Below are 21,685 nucleotides of genomic sequence, written 5' to 3'. Positions count from 1 at the left end.
ATGTTCAATTTTTCTCACACCAAGGTTGATTACAGTGTTTTGCTTGTTGTAGGTGTGAAAGATGTGGCTCTTTTACACATAAACATGTATCTAGTCTTCTTTGGATCCTTTTCCCATGTAGCTTATGACACAATGTTGAGTACTCTTCTCTTGGTGTTCCGTAGGCCTTTGGTGATTATGTAGTTCACCTGTGTTTGTATATCTCTCTTAAACCCAATTTCCTAATGTACACAATTCTCACACCTGTCCATGGGTGAACCATAAATCTCTTTATTGCATCTGTGATTGCCTTTCTCTGTGGAAATATCTTAGGTGATGTCAATTTTTAGGGAACACCTATAAGTGATATCGTAGGATATGTATCTTTCGCTCTGTGACTTACTGCAAGGTGCGTGATTAACTCTAGCCTCACCTATGGTGCTGTTGATGGCATTGTTTCATTTTTATTCCTTGGCTAATATTCCGTCTGTACAGGTCCCTGTTCTTCTTTGTCCACTCATCTGTTGATGGACTTTCTGGTTGCTTCCATGTCCTGGCTATTGTAATACTCCTGCAATGCAGATTTGCCTGCCTGTGTCTTTCCACTTCTGTCTTCTTAGGTTATAGGCCCAGGAGTGGGCCTGCTGGATCATGTCGTAAGTCAGTGTTTACCTTGTAAAGGCACCTCCATTCTGTTCCCATTAGTGCCTCTTACCAGGTGAAGTCCTGTGGCGACCATTGCCCTCTGAGGAAGGCGCCACTCAGACCCTCATAGGCCTCAGGGCCCGACTGTACTCTCCTTGGTATGCCTCCTGGACTTTATGGTATGAACATAAAAAAGGAGATGGTCTTTGGCCAAATCGCTCCAGGGACCTGCTCAGTTACTGGGAGTCCCTGGTTGTTCCCTAAAGCTAGGAAAAGCAACCCTGGAGGGGAAATTGGTGCCTTTGAGGGAGAAGCCGAGAAGCCAACCAACCAGCTGATGCTGATAAGGTGTGACCAAGCCGGGAAGCCAACCAACCAGCTGATGCCGATAAGGCGTGACGAAGCAAATTCCCTGCTTTAGGGGTATATATATGGCTATGCTTTGTTATTAAACTTGCCTTGCAACCGTCAGTTGCTTGTGCCCTTCTGACCCCATACCTTGGTGCGTTCAGTTCCCTACCCCCTCTCGTCGGTTGTTGCTACACTTTGAGGACCCGCCGCGGCTGGCGGCAAAGTCCCACTTAACCTAGAGGGTATGCACTTCTCCACAACCCCTTCAGCATGAATGGTTGGTAGTTTTGTTGCTGATGGTTCTTCTGACTGGTGTGAGCCGATACCTCTGTGGTTGGATTTGCATGCGTCTCATAAAGCCTCGAAATTGAGCTTTCAGGGATGTCCTTTTTTTCTTCAAACTGTGTGTGTAGCTTACCTCATCACATTCTTTTCTTGAAGTATGTGCCACATTTTGAAATATTTTGGCCAGTACCTCCCTCTAGACATTTTGAGGGCAGGTTTCATCGACAGCCCTCCAGTACTTGTGCACATGAAGTGACCATTAGCACGGGTTTTCAAGCTGCTGTTGCAGGTAACGGCCAGAGGGCTGCAGCATTCCTGCGTTTCCCACTCTGGTAACTAGTGAAACAGACCTTCCTGCCAGTGGTGTTCCTCGGTTATCAAGTACGGTGGAATGTGTCTGGAGAAATCCCCCAAAGCTGATGTCTCGTTACTTATATCTGTTTTTAAAATGGAATTTCTACTTTTCACTGGAGTACTATTCCATCGTGTACACAGACCACTTCTCCTTTCTGCATTCCTCTGTGGATGGACATTTTCATTGCTTCCAAGTGTTGGCTACGGTAAACATTGCTGGATTGCAGGATTGCCAGCCCGTGTCTTTTTGATTCTCATCCTCTCAGGTGATAGACCCAGCAGTGGGTATGCTTGATTGAACGGTCGCTCAATGTTTACCCTTTCCAGGCAACTCCACTGTGTTTTCCTTAGGGGCTCTTACCACGTCCCGCTTAGAACCGAGGGTACGCATTTCTTCACCACCCCTTCAGCATTTATTGTTTGCAGAAGTTTTGCTGATGGCCATTCTGAGTGGTGTGACCTGATAGGTTTTTGTAGCGTGTATTTGCGTGTCTTTAATAATACCGAATTCAGCATTTTTCCACGCCTTTTTTTATTCTGTTAAACAAAAACAGAAAAAGAAACTGTGAGTACAATAAACCTCTTGAAATTGTCTTCTTGGAAGGTTGCCCTCTTTTGAATTTTTGGGTCGATTTTCTACCCCAGAATATTTTTCTTGGAGGGCAGGTGTCATTGACAAGCCTCCAATGTGTGTGAATATTGAGTGACCATTAGCACTGACTTTAAAGCTGCTGCTGTGGGAAACGGCCACAAGGCGTCAGCATTGCTACATTCCCACATCTGGTTACTAGGGCAGCAGAGCCCTTCTGGAAGTCCTGTTCCCAGGTTGTAAATTAGAATGGAATGTGCCAGGAAGAAACCCCAGAAGTTTATGTCACATTACTTCTTGTTCGCTCTTTTAATTCTTTTGATCGCGGTAATGATTAGAATATTGTTGGTCCTATGTGTACACAATCTGGTTCGTTTGTACGTTTTGTATATATATACACATATACACACACACACACACACACACACACACACATATATATATATATACATATTCTTGTACAGATCCTCTTCCCACGTAAATTATTGCAGAGTGACCTGGTGACCTCCCTTGCTATATGGTCGGTCTCTTTGATATATGTATTTGTACACACGGTGACACGAATCTTAATTTATCCATTCCCCCCACCTTTCATTTTACATAAGCTTAGTTTGTTTTCCAAGTGTGTGAGTGTCTTTCTTTGTGGAAATATGTTCATTTGTGTCAGCTGTTAGATAACGCCTATAAGTGATGTCATACGGTATGTCTTTTGCTTTCTGACTTAACTCATGTTCGGTGATTATCTCTAGGCTCATCTATGGTGCCTCAAAGAGCAGTGTCTCCTTGTTTTCCATGGCTGAGAGTCCACTGTGTCCACGGACCAGCTCTTCTTATCCATTCATCTGTTGATGGACATTTTGGTTGCTTCGGTGTCTTGGCTACTGTGAAAACTCGTGGAGTGCAGCTCTTGCAGCCTGTGTCTTCTCAGGTGAGAGGCTCAGCTGTGGGTGTTCTGGGTGGAATGGTGGCTCAGTTGTTTAATGTAAAACGCAGCTCCTTTCTGTTCTCATTATTGGCTGTTACAACTATACATCTCCTCAGCAGCTAGAGGGAACAGAGTTCTCTAAAACCCCTTCAGCATTTATTGTTTGTAGTCTTTTGGCTGACGGTAGTTAACTTGGGTGAGTTGAAAGCTCTTTGTAGGTTAGAGGAGTCTGATAATTCCTGATGTTGAGCTTTTCTCCATTTTCCTTTTTTTGATAAAGAGTGAGTAAAACTTACCTCTTCATACTATCTCTTTGACACGTGTGCCTGCTTTGAATGTTTTTGGACACTGCCTAGCTCAGGACATTTTTTTTGAGGGCAGGTGTCTTTTAGAGGCCCGAGTCCTTGTGAATGTTAAGTGACCCATAGCTATGCGTTTAAAGCCGCTCTTGCGGGAAACGGCCACAAGGCGGCAGCATTTCTCCATTTCCAACTCTGGGTTTTCCTGCAACAGAGGCTTCCTGGAAATTGTGTTAGTAGGCTGCAAATTAGAGTGCAGTGTGCCAGGGCAAACGCCCAAGAGCTTATATCTCCTTACTTCTTGTGTGTTTTTTAAAATTTAATTGTTATCTAGTATCACAGCCAAGTGGATAAAAAATTGTGGTGTGTGTTCTAGGTGTACAGCATCTGGTTCATTATATGTATGTATCGATCTATTCATCTTTGGATCCTTTCCCGTGTAGGTTATTACAGAGTGTTGAGTCGACCTCTCTTGGTATTCCTTAGGTATTTTGTGATTCTATATTTCATATGTGTCACTACATGTCTGTAAACCCCCATATCCAAATTCACACATTCCTTACACCTTCCCACTTGGTCAAGCATAGTTGGTTTGCTGAATCTATGCACGGCCTTCTCTTGGAAATGACTTCATGGGTATCAATGTTTAAGTAACAACTATAAGTGATGTCATAGGATATTTATATTTCGGTTTCTTTCGTACTTCCTTTTGGGTGATTGTCTCTAGATCCTTCGACGGTGGTGCCAGCGGCACTGTTCCATGCTTTTCCGTGGCTCATATTCCATTGTGTACATGGGCCCCTTCTTCTTGGTGCATTGTTCTCTTGATGGACATTTGGGTTTCTTCCAAGTCTTGGCTATGGTACATGCTGCTGCAGTGCAGGATGGCCAGCCTGTGTCTTTTGGATTTTGGTCTACTCGGGAGATAGGCCCATCAGTGGGCCTACCCGATTACATGTTAGCTCAATTTTTACCTTTCAACGCACCTCCACTGTGTTCTCACTACTAGCTGTTACCAGGTTACGTCCCAGCGGCAGCTAGAGGGCACAGAGTTCTCTAAAACACCTTGAGCATTAGTTCTTTGTAGACTCTGTGGCTGATGATCATTCGGACGACTGTGGGTGAACGTTTTTGTCGACTGGATTTGCATGGCTTTATTAATTCCTGACGTTGAGCATTTTTCCATGCCCTTTTGTTTATCACAAGAGAAAGAAAGAAAGAGAAGACAAAATGTGTGCAAAATATGCCTCTTGAAATTGTCGTTTTGAAATGTGCATGTCTTTTGAGTTTTTTCCCTCGATTTACGACCCAAGAATTGTTTTTGAGGGCAGGTGTCATTTATAGGCCTGCAATGATTTTGAATATCAAGTGACCATTAGCACTGGGTTTAAAGCTGCTGTTTTGAGAAACGGCCACAAGGCGGCAGCAGGTCTCCTTTACCAAACCTGGTTACTAGGGCAACAGAGCCTCCGTGGAAGTCCTATTCTAGGTTGTCAATTAGAATGGAATGTGCCAGGAAAAAGCCCCTTAAGTTTGTGTCTCACTGCTTACTTGTTCGTCTTTTAATTTAATGTTCAATTTTTCTCACACCAAGGTTGATTACAGTGTTTTGCTTGTTGTAGGTGTGAAAGATGTGGCTCTTTTACACATAAACATGTATCTAGTCTTCTTTGGATCCTTTTCCCATGTAGCTTATGACACAATGTTGAGTACTCTTCTCTTGGTGTTCCGTAGGCCTTTGGTGATTATGTAGTTCACCTGTGTTTGTATATCTCTCTTAAACCCAATTTCCTAATGTACACAATTCTCACACCTGTCCATGGGTGAACCATAAATCTCTTTATTGCATCTGTGATTGCCTTTCTCTGTGGAAATATCTTAGGTGATGTCAATTTTTAGGGAACACCTATAAGTGATATCGTAGGATATGTATCTTTCGCTCTGTGACTTACTGCAAGGTGCGTGATTAACTCTAGCCTCACCTATGGTGCTGTTGATGGCATTGTTTCATTTTTATTCCTTGGCTAATATTCCGTCTGTACAGGTCCCTGTTCTTCTTTGTCCACTCATCTGTTGATGGACTTTCTGGTTGCTTCCATGTCCTGGCTATTGTAATACTCCTGCAATGCAGATTTGCCTGCCTGTGTCTTTCCACTTCTGTCTTCTTAGGTTATAGGCCCAGGAGTGGGCCTGCTGGATCATGTCGTAAGTCAGTGTTTACCTTGTAAAGGCACCTCCATTCTGTTCCCATTAGTGCCTCTTACCAGGTGAAGTCCTGTGGCGACCATTGCCCTCTGAGGAAGGCGCCACTCAGACCCTCATAGGCCTCAGGGCCCGACTGTACTCTCCTTGGTATGCCTCCTGGACTTTATGGTATGAACATAAAAAAGGAGATGGTCTTTGGCCAAATCGCTCCAGGGACCTGCTCAGTTACTGGGAGTCCCTGGTTGTTCCCTAAAGCTAGGAAAAGCAACCCTGGAGGGGAAATTGGTGCCTTTGAGGGAGAAGCCGAGAAGCCAACCAACCAGCTGATGCTGATAAGGTGTGACCAAGCCGGGAAGCCAACCAACCAGCTGATGCCGATAAGGCGTGACGAAGCAAATTCCCTGCTTTAGGGGTATATATATGGCTATGCTTTGTTATTAAACTTGCCTTGCAACCGTCAGTTGCTTGTGCCCTTCTGACCCCATACCTTGGTGCGTTCAGTTCCCTACCCCCTCTCGTCGGTTGTTGCTACACTTTGAGGACCCGCCGCGGCTGGCGGCAAAGTCCCACTTAACCTAGAGGGTATGCACTTCTCCACAACCCCTTCAGCATGAATGGTTGGTAGTTTTGTTGCTGATGGTTCTTCTGACTGGTGTGAGCCGATACCTCTGTGGTTGGATTTGCATGCGTCTCATAAAGCCTCGAAATTGAGCTTTCAGGGATGTCCTTTTTTTCTTCAAACTGTGTGTGTAGCTTACCTCATCACATTCTTTTCTTGAAGTATGTGCCACATTTTGAAATATTTTGGCCAGTACCTCCCTCTAGACATTTTGAGGGCAGGTTTCATCGACAGCCCTCCAGTACTTGTGCACATGAAGTGACCATTAGCATGGGTTTTCAAGCTGCTGTTGCAGGTAACGGCCAGAGGGCTGCAGCATTCCTGCGTTTCCCACTCTGGTAACTAGTGAAACAGACCTTCCTGCCAGTGGTGTTCCTCGGTTATCAAGTACGGTGGAATGTGTCTGGAGAAATCCCCCAAAGCTGATGTCTCGTTACTTATATCTGTTTTTAAAATGGAATTTCTACTTTTCACTGGAGTACTATTCCATCGTGTACACGGACCACTTCTCCTTTCTGCATTCCTCTGTGGATGGACATTTTCATTGCTTCCAAGTGTTGGCTACGGTAAACATTGCTGGATTGCAGGATTGCCAGCCCGTGTCTTTTTGATTCTCATCCTCTCAGGTGATAGACCCAGCAGTGGGTATGCTTGATTGAACGGTCGCTCAATGTTTACCCTTTCCAGGCAACTCCACTGTGTTTTCCTTAGGGGCTCTTACCACGTCCCGCTTAGAACCGAGGGTACGCATTTCTTCACCACCCCTTCAGCATTTATTGTTTGCAGAAGTTTTGCTGATGGCCATTCTGAGTGGTGTGACCTGATAGGTTTTTGTAGCGTGTATTTGCGTGTCTTTAATAATACCGAATTCAGCATTTTTCCACGCCTTTTTTTATTCTGTTAAACAAAAACAGAAAAAGAAACTGTGAGTACAATAAACCTCTTGAAATTGTCTTCTTGGAAGGTTGCCCTCTTTTGAATTTTTGGGTCGATTTTCTACCCCAGAATATTTTTTTTGGAGGGCAGGTGTCATTGACAAGCCTCCAATGTGTGTGAATATTGAGTGACCATTAGCACTGACTTTAAAGCTGCTGCTGTGGGAAACGGCCACAAGGCGTCAGCATTGCTACATTCCCACATCTGGTTACTAGGGCAGCAGAGCCCTTCTGGAAGTCCTGTTCCCAGGTTGTAAATTAGAATGGAATGTGCCAGGAAGAAACCCCAGAAGTTTATGTCACATTACTTCTTGTTCGCTCTTTTAATTCTTTTGATCGCGGTAATGATTAGAATATTGTTGGTCCTATGTGTACACAATCTGGTTCGTTTGTACGTTTTGTATATATATACACATATACACACACACACACACACACATATATATATATATATATATATATATATATATATATATATATACATATTCTTGTACAGATCCTCTTCCCACGTAAATTATTGCAGAGTGACCTGGTGACCTCCCTTGCTATATGGTCGGTCTCTTTGATATATGTATTTGTACACACGGTGACACGAATCTTAATTTATCCATTCCCCCCACCTTTCATTTTACATAAGCTTAGTTTGTTTTCCAAGTGTGTGAGTGTCTTTCTTTGTGGAAATATGTTCATTTGTGTCAGCTGTTAGATAACGCCTATAAGTGATGTCATACGGTATGTCTTTTGCTTTCTGACTTAACTCATGTTCGGTGATTATCTCTAGGCTCATCTATGGTGCCTCAAAGAGCAGTGTCTCCTTGTTTTCCATGGCTGAGAGTCCACTGTGTCCACGGACCAGCTCTTCTTATCCATTCATCTGTTGATGGACATTTTGGTTGCTTCGGTGTCTTGGCTACTGTGAAAACTCGTGGAGTGCAGCTCTTGCAGCCTGTGTCTTCTCAGGTGAGAGGCTCAGCTGTGGGTGTTCTGGGTGGAATGGGGGCTCAGTTGTTTAATGTAAAACGCAGCTCCTTTCTGTTCTCATTATTGGCTGTTACAACTATACATCTCCTCAGCAGCTAGAGGGAACAGAGTTCTCTAAAACCCCTTCAGCATTTATTGTTTGTAGTCTTTTGGCTGACGGTAGTTAACTTGGGTGAGTTGAAAGCTCTTTGTAGGTTAGAGGAGTCTGATAATTCCTGATGTTGAGCTTTTCTCCATTTTCCTTTTTTTGATAAAGAGTGAGTAAAACTTACCTCTTCATACTATCTCTTTGACACGTGTGCCTGCTTTGAATGTTTTTGGACACTGCCTAGCTCAGGACATTTTTTTTGAGGGCAGGTGTCTTTTAGAGGCCCGAGTCCTTGTGAATGTTAAGTGACCCATAGCTATGCGTTTAAAGCCGCTCTTGCGGGAAACGGCCACAAGGCGGCAGCATTTCTCCATTTCCAACTCTGGGTTTTCCTGCAACAGAGGCTTCCTGGAAATTGTGTTAGTAGGCTGCAAATTAGAGTGCAGTGTGCCAGGGCAAACGCCCAAGAGCTTATATCTCCTTACTTCTTGTGTGTTTTTTAAAATTTAATTGTTATCTAGTATCACAGCCAAGTGGATAAAAAATTGTGGTGTGTGTTCTAGGTGTACAGCATCTGGTTCATTATATGTATGTATCGATCTATTCATCTTTGGATCCTTTCCCGTGTAGGTTATTACAGAGTGTTGAGTCGACCTCTCTTGGTATTCCTTAGGTATTTTGTGATTCTATATTTCATATGTGTCACTACATGTCTGTAAACCCCCATATCCAAATTCACACATTCCTTACACCTTCCCACTTGGTCAAGCATAGTTGGTTTGCTGAATCTATGCACGGCCTTCTCTTGGAAATGACTTCATGGGTATCAATGTTTAAGTAACAACTATAAGTGATGTCATAGGATATTTATATTTCGGTTTCTTTCGTACTTCCTTTTGGGTGATTGTCTCTAGATCCTTCGACGGTGGTGCCAGCGGCACTGTTCCATGCTTTTCCGTGGCTCATATTCCATTGTGTACATGGGCCCCTTCTTCTTGGTGCATTGTTCTCTTGATGGACATTTGGGTTTCTTCCAAGTCTTGGCTATGGTACATGCTGCTGCAGTGCAGGATGGCCAGCCTGTGTCTTTTGGATTTTGGTCTACTCGGGAGATAGGCCCATCAGTGGGCCTACCCGATTACATGTTAGCTCAATTTTTACCTTTCAACGCACCTCCACTGTGTTCTCACTACTAGCTGTTACCAGGTTACGTCCCAGCGGCAGCTAGAGGGCACAGAGTTCTCTAAAACACCTTGAGCATTAGTTCTTTGTAGACTCTGTGGCTGATGATCATTCGGACGACTGTGGGTGAACGTTTTTGTCGACTGGATTTGCATGGCTTTATTAATTCCTGACGTTGAGCATTTTTCCATGCCCTTTTGTTTATCACAAGAGAAAGAAAGAAAGAGAAGACAAAATGTGTGCAAAATATGCCTCTTGAAATTGTCGTTTTGAAATGTGCATGTCTTTTGAGTTTTTTCCCTCGATTTACGACCCAAGAATTGTTTTTGAGGGCAGGTGTCATTTATAGGCCTGCAATGATTTTGAATATCAAGTGACCATTAGCACTGGGTTTAAAGCTGCTGTTTTGAGAAACGGCCACAAGGCGGCAGCAGGTCTCCTTTACCAAACCTGGTTACTAGGGCAACAGAGCCTCCGTGGAAGTCCTATTCTAGGTTGTCAATTAGAATGGAATGTGCCAGGAAAAAGCCCCTTAAGTTTGTGTCTCACTGCTTACTTGTTCGTCTTTTAATTTAATGTTCAATTTTTCTCACACCAAGGTTGATTACAGTGTTTTGCTTGTTGTAGGTGTGAAAGATGTGGCTCTTTTACACATAAACATGTATCTAGTCTTCTTTGGATCCTTTTCCCATGTAGCTTATGACACAATGTTGAGTACTCTTCTCTTGGTGTTCCGTAGGCCTTTGGTGATTATGTAGTTCACCTGTGTTTGTATATCTCTCTTAAACCCAATTTCCTAATGTACACAATTCTCACACCTGTCCATGGGTGAACCATAAATCTCTTTATTGCATCTGTGATTGCCTTTCTCTGTGGAAATATCTTAGGTGATGTCAATTTTTAGGGAACACCTATAAGTGATATCGTAGGATATGTATCTTTCGCTCTGTGACTTACTGCAAGGTGCGTGATTAACTCTAGCCTCACCTATGGTGCTGTTGATGGCATTGTTTCATTTTTATTCCTTGGCTAATATTCCGTCTGTACAGGTCCCTGTTCTTCTTTGTCCACTCATCTGTTGATGGACTTTCTGGTTGCTTCCATGTCCTGGCTATTGTAATACTCCTGCAATGCAGATTTGCCTGCCTGTGTCTTTCCACTTCTGTCTTCTTAGGTTATAGGCCCAGGAGTGGGCCTGCTGGATCATGTCGTAAGTCAGTGTTTACCTTGTAAAGGCACCTCCATTCTGTTCCCATTAGTGCCTCTTACCAGGTGAAGTCCTGTGGCGACCATTGCCCTCTGAGGAAGGCGCCACTCAGACCCTCATAGGCCTCAGGGCCCGACTGTACTCTCCTTGGTATGCCTCCTGGACTTTATGGTATGAACATAAAAAAGGAGATGGTCTTTGGCCAAATCGCTCCAGGGACCTGCTCAGTTACTGGGAGTCCCTGGTTGTTCCCTAAAGCTAGGAAAAGCAACCCTGGAGGGGAAATTGGTGCCTTTGAGGGAGAAGCCGAGAAGCCAACCAACCAGCTGATGCTGATAAGGTGTGACCAAGCCGGGAAGCCAACCAACCAGCTGATGCCGATAAGGCGTGACGAAGCAAATTCCCTGCTTTAGGGGTATATATATGGCTATGCTTTGTTATTAAACTTGCCTTGCAACCGTCAGTTGCTTGTGCCCTTCTGACCCCATACCTTGGTGCGTTCAGTTCCCTACCCCCTCTCGTCGGTTGTTGCTACACTTTGAGGACCCGCCGCGGCTGGCGGCAAAGTCCCACTTAACCTAGAGGGTATGCACTTCTCCACAACCCCTTCAGCATGAATGGTTGGTAGTTTTGTTGCTGATGGTTCTTCTGACTGGTGTGAGCCGATACCTCTGTGGTTGGATTTGCATGCGTCTCATAAAGCCTCGAAATTGAGCTTTCAGGGATGTCCTTTTTTTCTTCAAACTGTGTGTGTAGCTTACCTCATCACATTCTTTTCTTGAAGTATGTGCCACATTTTGAAATATTTTGGCCAGTACCTCCCTCTAGACATTTTGAGGGCAGGTTTCATCGACAGCCCTCCAGTACTTGTGCACATGAAGTGACCATTAGCACGGGTTTTCAAGCTGCTGTTGCAGGTAACGGCCAGAGGGCTGCAGCATTCCTGCGTTTCCCACTCTGGTAACTAGTGAAACAGACCTTCCTGCCAGTGGTGTTCCTCGGTTATCAAGTACGGTGGAATGTGTCTGGAGAAATCCCCCAAAGCTGATGTCTCGTTACTTATATCTGTTTTTAAAATGGAATTTCTACTTTTCACTGGAGTACTATTCCATCGTGTACACAGACCACTTCTCCTTTCTGCATTCCTCTGTGGATGGACATTTTCATTGCTTCCAAGTGTTGGCTACGGTAAACATTGCTGGATTGCAGGATTGCCAGCCCGTGTCTTTTTGATTCTCATCCTCTCAGGTGATAGACCCAGCAGTGGGTATGCTTGATTGAACGGTCGCTCAATGTTTACCCTTTCCAGGCAACTCCACTGTGTTTTCCTTAGGGGCTCTTACCACGTCCCGCTTAGAACCGAGGGTACGCATTTCTTCACCACCCCTTCAGCATTTATTGTTTGCAGAAGTTTTGCTGATGGCCATTCTGAGTGGTGTGACCTGATAGGTTTTTGTAGCGTGTATTTGCGTGTCTTTAATAATACCGAATTCAGCATTTTTCCACGCCTTTTTTTATTCTGTTAAACAAAAACAGAAAAAGAAACTGTGAGTACAATAAACCTCTTGAAATTGTCTTCTTGGAAGGTTGCCCTCTTTTGAATTTTTGGGTCGATTTTCTACCCCAGAATATTTTTCTTGGAGGGCAGGTGTCATTGACAAGCCTCCAATGTGTGTGAATATTGAGTGACCATTAGCACTGACTTTAAAGCTGCTGCTGTGGGAAACGGCCACAAGGCGTCAGCATTGCTACATTCCCACATCTGGTTACTAGGGCAGCAGAGCCCTTCTGGAAGTCCTGTTCCCAGGTTGTAAATTAGAATGGAATGTGCCAGGAAGAAACCCCAGAAGTTTATGTCACATTACTTCTTGTTCGCTCTTTTAATTCTTTTGATCGCGGTAATGATTAGAATATTGTTGGTCCTATGTGTACACAATCTGGTTCGTTTGTACGTTTTGTATATATATACACATATACACACACACACACACACACACACACACACATATATATATATATACATATTCTTGTACAGATCCTCTTCCCACGTAAATTATTGCAGAGTGACCTGGTGACCTCCCTTGCTATATGGTCGGTCTCTTTGATATATGTATTTGTACACACGGTGACACGAATCTTAATTTATCCATTCCCCCCACCTTTCATTTTACATAAGCTTAGTTTGTTTTCCAAGTGTGTGAGTGTCTTTCTTTGTGGAAATATGTTCATTTGTGTCAGCTGTTAGATAACGCCTATAAGTGATGTCATACGGTATGTCTTTTGCTTTCTGACTTAACTCATGTTCGGTGATTATCTCTAGGCTCATCTATGGTGCCTCAAAGAGCAGTGTCTCCTTGTTTTCCATGGCTGAGAGTCCACTGTGTCCACGGACCAGCTCTTCTTATCCATTCATCTGTTGATGGACATTTTGGTTGCTTCGGTGTCTTGGCTACTGTGAAAACTCGTGGAGTGCAGCTCTTGCAGCCTGTGTCTTCTCAGGTGAGAGGCTCAGCTGTGGGTGTTCTGGGTGGAATGGTGGCTCAGTTGTTTAATGTAAAACGCAGCTCCTTTCTGTTCTCATTATTGGCTGTTACAACTATACATCTCCTCAGCAGCTAGAGGGAACAGAGTTCTCTAAAACCCCTTCAGCATTTATTGTTTGTAGTCTTTTGGCTGACGGTAGTTAACTTGGGTGAGTTGAAAGCTCTTTGTAGGTTAGAGGAGTCTGATAATTCCTGATGTTGAGCTTTTCTCCATTTTCCTTTTTTTGATAAAGAGTGAGTAAAACTTACCTCTTCATACTATCTCTTTGACACGTGTGCCTGCTTTGAATGTTTTTGGACACTGCCTAGCTCAGGACATTTTTTTTGAGGGCAGGTGTCTTTTAGAGGCCCGAGTCCTTGTGAATGTTAAGTGACCCATAGCTATGCGTTTAAAGCCGCTCTTGCGGGAAACGGCCACAAGGCGGCAGCATTTCTCCATTTCCAACTCTGGGTTTTCCTGCAACAGAGGCTTCCTGGAAATTGTGTTAGTAGGCTGCAAATTAGAGTGCAGTGTGCCAGGGCAAACGCCCAAGAGCTTATATCTCCTTACTTCTTGTGTGTTTTTTAAAATTTAATTGTTATCTAGTATCACAGCCAAGTGGATAAAAAATTGTGGTGTGTGTTCTAGGTGTACAGCATCTGGTTCATTATATGTATGTATCGATCTATTCATCTTTGGATCCTTTCCCGTGTAGGTTATTACAGAGTGTTGAGTCGACCTCTCTTGGTATTCCTTAGGTATTTTGTGATTCTATATTTCATATGTGTCACTACATGTCTGTAAACCCCCATATCCAAATTCACACATTCCTTACACCTTCCCACTTGGTCAAGCATAGTTGGTTTGCTGAATCTATGCACGGCCTTCTCTTGGAAATGACTTCATGGGTATCAATGTTTAAGTAACAACTATAAGTGATGTCATAGGATATTTATATTTCGGTTTCTTTCGTACTTCCTTTTGGGTGATTGTCTCTAGATCCTTCGACGGTGGTGCCAGCGGCACTGTTCCATGCTTTTCCGTGGCTCATATTCCATTGTGTACATGGGCCCCTTCTTCTTGGTGCATTGTTCTCTTGATGGACATTTGGGTTTCTTCCAAGTCTTGGCTATGGTACATGCTGCTGCAGTGCAGGATGGCCAGCCTGTGTCTTTTGGATTTTGGTCTACTCGGGAGATAGGCCCATCAGTGGGCCTACCCGATTACATGTTAGCTCAATTTTTACCTTTCAACGCACCTCCACTGTGTTCTCACTACTAGCTGTTACCAGGTTACGTCCCAGCGGCAGCTAGAGGGCACAGAGTTCTCTAAAACACCTTGAGCATTAGTTCTTTGTAGACTCTGTGGCTGATGATCATTCGGACGACTGTGGGTGAACGTTTTTGTCGACTGGATTTGCATGGCTTTATTAATTCCTGACGTTGAGCATTTTTCCATGCCCTTTTGTTTATCACAAGAGAAAGAAAGAAAGAGAAGACAAAATGTGTGCAAAATATGCCTCTTGAAATTGTCGTTTTGAAATGTGCATGTCTTTTGAGTTTTTTCCCTCGATTTACGACCCAAGAATTGTTTTTGAGGGCAGGTGTCATTTATAGGCCTGCAATGATTTTGAATATCAAGTGACCATTAGCACTGGGTTTAAAGCTGCTGTTTTGAGAAACGGCCACAAGGCGGCAGCAGGTCTCCTTTACCAAACCTGGTTACTAGGGCAACAGAGCCTCCGTGGAAGTCCTATTCTAGGTTGTCAATTAGAATGGAATGTGCCAGGAAAAAGCCCCTTAAGTTTGTGTCTCACTGCTTACTTGTTCGTCTTTTAATTTAATGTTCAATTTTTCTCACACCAAGGTTGATTACAGTGTTTTGCTTGTTGTAGGTGTGAAAGATGTGGCTCTTTTACACATAAACATGTATCTAGTCTTCTTTGGATCCTTTTCCCATGTAGCTTATGACACAATGTTGAGTACTCTTCTCTTGGTGTTCCGTAGGCCTTTGGTGATTATGTAGTTCACCTGTGTTTGTATATCTCTCTTAAACCCAATTTCCTAATGTACACAATTCTCACACCTGTCCATGGGTGAACCATAAATCTCTTTATTGCATCTGTGATTGCCTTTCTCTGTGGAAATATCTTAGGTGATGTCAATTTTTAGGGAACACCTATAAGTGATATCGTAGGATATGTATCTTTCGCTCTGTGACTTACTGCAAGGTGCGTGATTAACTCTAGCCTCACCTATGGTGCTGTTGATGGCATTGTTTCATTTTTATTCCTTGGCTAATATTCCGTCTGTACAGGTCCCTGTTCTTCTTTGTCCACTCATCTGTTGATGGACTTTCTGGTTGCTTCCATGTCCTGGCTATTGTAATACTCCTGCAATGCAGATTTGCCTGCCTGTGTCTTTCCACTTCTGTCTTCTTAGGTTATAGGCCCAGGAGTGGGCCTGCTGGATCATGTCGTAAGTCAGTGTTTACCTTGTAAAGGCACCTCCATTCTGTTCCCATTAGTGCCTCTTACCAGGTGAAGTCCTGTGGCGACCATTGCCCTCTGAGGAAGGCGCCACTCAGACCCTCATAGGCCTCAGGGCCCGACTGTACTCTCCTTGGTATGCCTCCTGGACTTTATGGTATGAACATAAAAAAGGAGATGGTCTTTGGCCAAATCGCTCCAGGGACCTGCTCAGTTACTGGGAGTCCCTGGTTGTTCCCTAAAGCTAGGAAAAGCAACCCTGGAGGGGAAATTGGTGCCTTTGAGGGAGAAGCCGAGAAGCCAACCAACCAGCTGATGCTGATAAGGTGTGACCAAGCCGGGAAGCCAACCAACCAGCTGATGCCGATAAGGCGTGACGAAGCAAATTCCCTGCTTTAGGGGTATATATATGGCTATGCTTTGTTATTAAACTTGCCTTGCAACCGTCAGTTGCTTGTGCCCTTCTGACCCCATACCTTGGTGCGTTCAGTTCCCTACCCCCTCTCGTCGGTTGTTGCTACACTTTGAGGACCCGCCGCGGCTGGCGGCAAAGTCCCACTTAACCTAGAGGGTATGCACTTCTCCACAACCCCTTCAGCATGAATGGTTGGTAGTTTTGTTGCTGATGGTTCTTCTGACTGGTGTGAGCCGATACCTCTGTGGTTGGATTTGCATGCGTCTCATAAAGCCTCGAAATTGAGCTTTCAGGGATGTCCTTTTTTTCTTCAAACTGTGTGTGTAGCTTACCTCATCACATTCTTTTCTTGAAGTATGTGCCACATTTTGAAATATTTTGGCCAGTACCTCCCTCTAGACATTTTGAGGGCAGGTTTCATCGACAGCCCTCCAGTACTTGTGCACATGAAGTGACCATTAGCATGGGTTTTCAAGCTGCTGTTGCAGGTAACGGCCAGAGGGCTGCAGCATTCCTGCGTTTCCCACTCTGGTAACTAGTGAAACAGACCTTCCTGCCAGTGGTGTTCCTCGGTTATCAAGTACGGTGGAATGTGTCTGGAGAAATCCCCCAAAGCTGATGTCTCGTTACTTATATCTGTTTTTAAAATGGAATTTCTACTTTTCACTGGAGTACTATTCCATCGTGTACACGGACCACTTCTCCTTTCTGCATTCCTCTGTGGATGGACATTTTCATTGCTTCCAAGTGTTGGCTACGGTAAACATTGCTGGATTGCAGGATTGCCAGCCCGTGTCTTTTTGATTCTCATCCTCTCAGGTGATAGACCCAGCAGTGGGTATGCTTGATTGAACGGTCGCTCAATGTTTACCCTTTCCAGGCAACTCCACTGTGTTTTCCTTAGGGGCTCTTACCACGTCCCGCTTAGAACCGAGGGTACGCATTTCTTCACCACCCCTTCAGCATTTATTGTTTGCAGAAGTTTTGCTGATGGCCATTCTGAGTGGTGTGACCTGATAGGTTTTTGTAGCGTGTATTTGCGTGTCTTTAATAATACCGAATTCAGCATTTTTCCACGCCTTTTTTTATTCTGTTAAACAAAAACAGAAAAAGAAACTGTGAGTACAATAAACCTCTTGAAATTGTCTTCTTGGAAGGTTGCCCTCTTTTGAATTTTTGGGTCGATTTTCTACCCCAGAATATTTTTTTTGGAGGGCAGGTGTCATTGACAAGCCTCCAATGTGTGTGAATATTGAGTGACCATTAGCACTGACTTTAAAGCTGCTGCTGTGGGAAACGGCCACAAGGCGTCAGCATTGCTACATTCCCACATCTGGTTACTAGGGCAGCAGAGCCCTTCTGGAAGTCCTGTTCCCAGGTTGTAAATTAGAATGGAATGTGCCAGGAAGAAACCCCAGAAGTTTATGTCACATTACTTCTTGTTCGCTCTTTTAATTCTTTTGATCGCGGTAATGATTAGAATATTGTTGGTCCTATGTGTACACAATCTGGTTCGTTTGTACGTTTTGTATATATATACACATATACACACACACACACACACACATATATATATATATATATATATATATATATATATATATATATACATATTCTTGTACAGATCCTCTTCCCACGTAAATTATTGCAGAGTGACCTGGTGACCTCCCTTGCTATATGGTCGGTCTCTTTGATATATGTATTTGTACACACGGTGACACGAATCTTAATTTATCCATTCCCCCCACCTTTCATTTTACATAAGCTTAGTTTGTTTTCCAAGTGTGTGAGTGTCTTTCTTTGTGGAAATATGTTCATTTGTGTCAGCTGTTAGATAACGCCTATAAGTGATGTCATACGGTATGTCTTTTGCTTTCTGACTTAACTCATGTTCGGTGATTATCTCTAGGCTCATCTATGGTGCCTCAAAGAGCAGTGTCTCCTTGTTTTCCATGGCTGAGAGTCCACTGTGTCCACGGACCAGCTCTTCTTATCCATTCATCTGTTGATGGACATTTTGGTTGCTTCGGTGTCTTGGCTACTGTGAAAACTCGTGGAGTGCAGCTCTTGCAGCCTGTGTCTTCTCAGGTGAGAGGCTCAGCTGTGGGTGTTCTGGGTGGAATGGGGGCTCAGTTGTTTAATGTAAAACGCAGCTCCTTTCTGTTCTCATTATTGGCTGTTACAACTATACATCTCCTCAGCAGCTAGAGGGAACAGAGTTCTCTAAAACCCCTTCAGCATTTATTGTTTGTAGTCTTTTGGCTGACGGTAGTTAACTTGGGTGAGTTGAAAGCTCTTTGTAGGTTAGAGGAGTCTGATAATTCCTGATGTTGAGCTTTTCTCCATTTTCCTTTTTTTGATAAAGAGTGAGTAAAACTTACCTCTTCATACTATCTCTTTGACACGTGTGCCTGCTTTGAATGTTTTTGGACACTGCCTAGCTCAGGACATTTTTTTTGAGGGCAGGTGTCTTTTAGAGGCCCGAGTCCTTGTGAATGTTAAGTGACCCATAGCTATGCGTTTAAAGCCGCTCTTGCGGGAAACGGCCACAAGGCGGCAGCATTTCTCCATTTCCAACTCTGGGTTTTCCTGCAACAGAGGCTTCCTGGAAATTGTGTTAGTAGGCTGCAAATTAGAGTGCAGTGTGCCAGGGCAAACGCCCAAGAGCTTATATCTCCTTACTTCTTGTGTGTTTTTTAAAATTTAATTGTTATCTAGTATCACAGCCAAGTGGATAAAAAATTGTGGTGTGTGTTCTAGGTGTACAGCATCTGGTTCATTATATGTATGTATCGATCTATTCATCTTTGGATCCTTTCCCGTGTAGGTTATTACAGAGTGTTGAGTCGACCTCTCTTGGTATTCCTTAGGTATTTTGTGATTCTATATTTCATATGTGTCACTACATGTCTGTAAACCCCCATATCCAAATTCACACATTCCTTACACCTTCCCACTTGGTCAAGCATAGTTGGTTTGCTGAATCTATGCACGGCCTTCTCTTGGAAATGACTTCATGGGTATCAATGTTTAAGTAACAACTATAAGTGATGTCATAGGATATTTATATTTCGGTTTCTTTCGTACTTCCTTTTGGGTGATTGTCTCTAGATCCTTCGACGGTGGTGCCAGCGGCACTGTTCCATGCTTTTCCGTGGCTCATATTCCATTGTGTACATGGGCCCCTTCTTCTTGGTGCATTGTTCTCTTGATGGACATTTGGGTTTCTTCCAAGTCTTGGCTATGGTACATGCTGCTGCAGTGCAGGATGGCCAGCCTGTGTCTTTTGGATTTTGGTCTACTCGGGAGATAGGCCCATCAGTGGGCCTACCCGATTACATGTTAGCTCAATTTTTACCTTTCAACGCACCTCCACTGTGTTCTCACTACTAGCTGTTACCAGGTTACGTCCCAGCGGCAGCTAGAGGGCACAGAGTTCTCTAAAACACCTTGAGCATTAGTTCTTTGTAGACTCTGTGGCTGATGATCATTCGGACGACTGTGGGTGAACGTTTTTGTCGACTGGATTTGCATGGCTTTATTAATTCCTGACGTTGAGCATTTTTCCATGCCCTTTTGTTTATCACAAGAGAAAGAAAGAAAGAGAAGACAAAATGTGTGCAAAATATGCCTCTTGAAATTGTCGTTTTGAAATGTGCATGTCTTTTGAGTTTTTTCCCTCGATTTACGACCCAAGAATTGTTTTTGAGGGCAGGTGTCATTTATAGGCCTGCAATGATTTTGAATATCAAGTGACCATTAGCACTGGGTTTAAAGCTGCTGTTTTGAGAAACGGCCACAAGGCGGCAGCAGGTCTCCTTTACCAAACCTGGTTACTAGGGCAACAGAGCCTCCGTGGAAGTCCTATTCTAGGTTGTCAATTAGAATGGAATGTGCCAGGAAAAAGCCCCTTAAGTTTGTGTCTCACTGCTTACTTGTTCGTCTTTTAATTTAATGTTCAATTTTTCTCACACCAAGGTTGATTACAGTGTTTTGCTTGTTGTAGGTGTGAAAGATGTGGCTCTTTTACACATAAACATGTATCTAGTCTTCTTTGGATCCTTTTCCCATGTAGCTTATGACACAATGTTGAGTACTCTTCTCTTGGTGTTCCGTAGGCCTTTGGTGATTATGTAGTTCACCTGTGTTTGTATATCTCTCTTAAACCCAATTTCCTAATGTACACAATTCTCACAACTGTCCATGGGTGAACCATAAATCTCTTTATTGCATCTGTGATTGCCTTTCTCTGTGGAAATATCTTAGGTGATGTCAATTTTTAGGGAACACCTATAAGTGATATCGTAGGATATGTATCTTTCGCTCTGTGACTTACTGCAAGGTGCGTGATTAACTCTAGCCTCACCTATGGTGCTGTTGATGGCATTGTTTCATTTTTATTCCTTGGCTAATATTCCGTCTGTACAGGTCCCTGTTCTTCTTTGTCCACTCATCTGTTGATGGACTTTCTGGTTGCTTCCATGTCCTGGCTATTGTAATACTCCTGCAATGCAGATTTGCCTGCCTGTGTCTTTCCACTTCTGTCTTCTTAGGTTATAGGCCCAGGAGTGGGCCTGCTGGATCATGTCGTAAGTCAGTGTTTACCTTGTAAAGGCACCTCCATTCTGTTCCCATTAGTGCCTCTTACCAGGTGAAGTCCTGTGGCGACCATTGCCCTCTGAGGAAGGCGCCACTCAGACCCTCATAGGCCTCAGGGCCCGACTGTACTCTCCTTGGTATGCCTCCTGGACTTTATGGTATGAACATAAAAAAGGAGATGGTCTTTGGCCAAATCGCTCCAGGGACCTGCTCAGTTACTGGGAGTCCCTGGTTGTTCCCTAAAGCTAGGAAAAGCAACCCTGGAGGGGAAATTGGTGCCTTTGAGGGAGAAGCCGAGAAGCCAACCAACCAGCTGATGCTGATAAGGTGTGACCAAGCCGGGAAGCCAACCAACCAGCTGATGCCGATAAGGCGTGACGAAGCAAATTCCCTGCTTTAGGGGTATATATATGGCTATGCTTTGTTATTAAACTTGCCTTGCAACCGTCAGTTGCTTGTGCCCTTCTGACCCCATACCTTGGTGCGTTCAGTTCCCTACCCCCTCTCGTCGGTTGTTGCTACACTTTGAGGACCCGCCGCGGCTGGCGGCAAAGTCCCACTTAACCTAGAGGGTATGCACTTCTCCACAACCCCTTCAGCATGAATGGTTGGTAGTTTTGTTGCTGATGGTTCTTCTGACTGGTGTGAGCCGATACCTCTGTGGTTGGATTTGCATGCGTCTCATAAAGCCTCGAAATTGAGCTTTCAGGGATGTCCTTTTTTTCTTCAAACTGTGTGTGTAGCTTACCTCATCACATTCTTTTCTTGAAGTATGTGCCACATTTTGAAATATTTTGGCCAGTACCTCCCTCTAGACATTTTGAGGGCAGGTTTCATCGACAGCCCTCCAGTACTTGTGCACATGAAGTGACCATTAGCACGGGTTTTCAAGCTGCTGTTGCAGGTAACGGCCAGAGGGCTGCAGCATTCCTGCGTTTCCCACTCTGGTAACTAGTGAAACAGACCTTCCTGCCAGTGGTGTTCCTCGGTTATCAAGTACGGTGGAATGTGTCTGG

At 44.0% G+C, this 21,685-nt stretch overlaps 1 long non-coding RNA gene across 1 annotated transcript in view; it reads left to right on the top strand.

Moving 5' to 3' along the window:
- The window catches only part of LOC136793698 (uncharacterized), a 70,103-nt gene that overhangs the window by 26,781 nt on the left and 21,637 nt on the right, over positions 1–21,685 (top strand). Inside the window, exons 6-9 of the long non-coding RNA XR_010839314.1 lie at positions 2,953–3,131; positions 7,968–8,146; positions 12,965–13,143; positions 17,980–18,158. This is a non-coding gene — a long non-coding RNA (uncharacterized lncRNA). The remainder of the gene's footprint in view (positions 1–2,952; positions 3,132–7,967; positions 8,147–12,964; positions 13,144–17,979; positions 18,159–21,685) is intronic.

The sequence above is a fragment of the Kogia breviceps genome, chromosome 2, assembly GCF_026419965.1.
Source record: "Kogia breviceps isolate mKogBre1 chromosome 2, mKogBre1 haplotype 1, whole genome shotgun sequence".
NCBI lineage: Eukaryota > Metazoa > Chordata > Mammalia > Artiodactyla > Physeteridae > Kogia > Kogia breviceps.
This window is presented reverse-complemented; position numbering and strand designations above follow the sequence as displayed.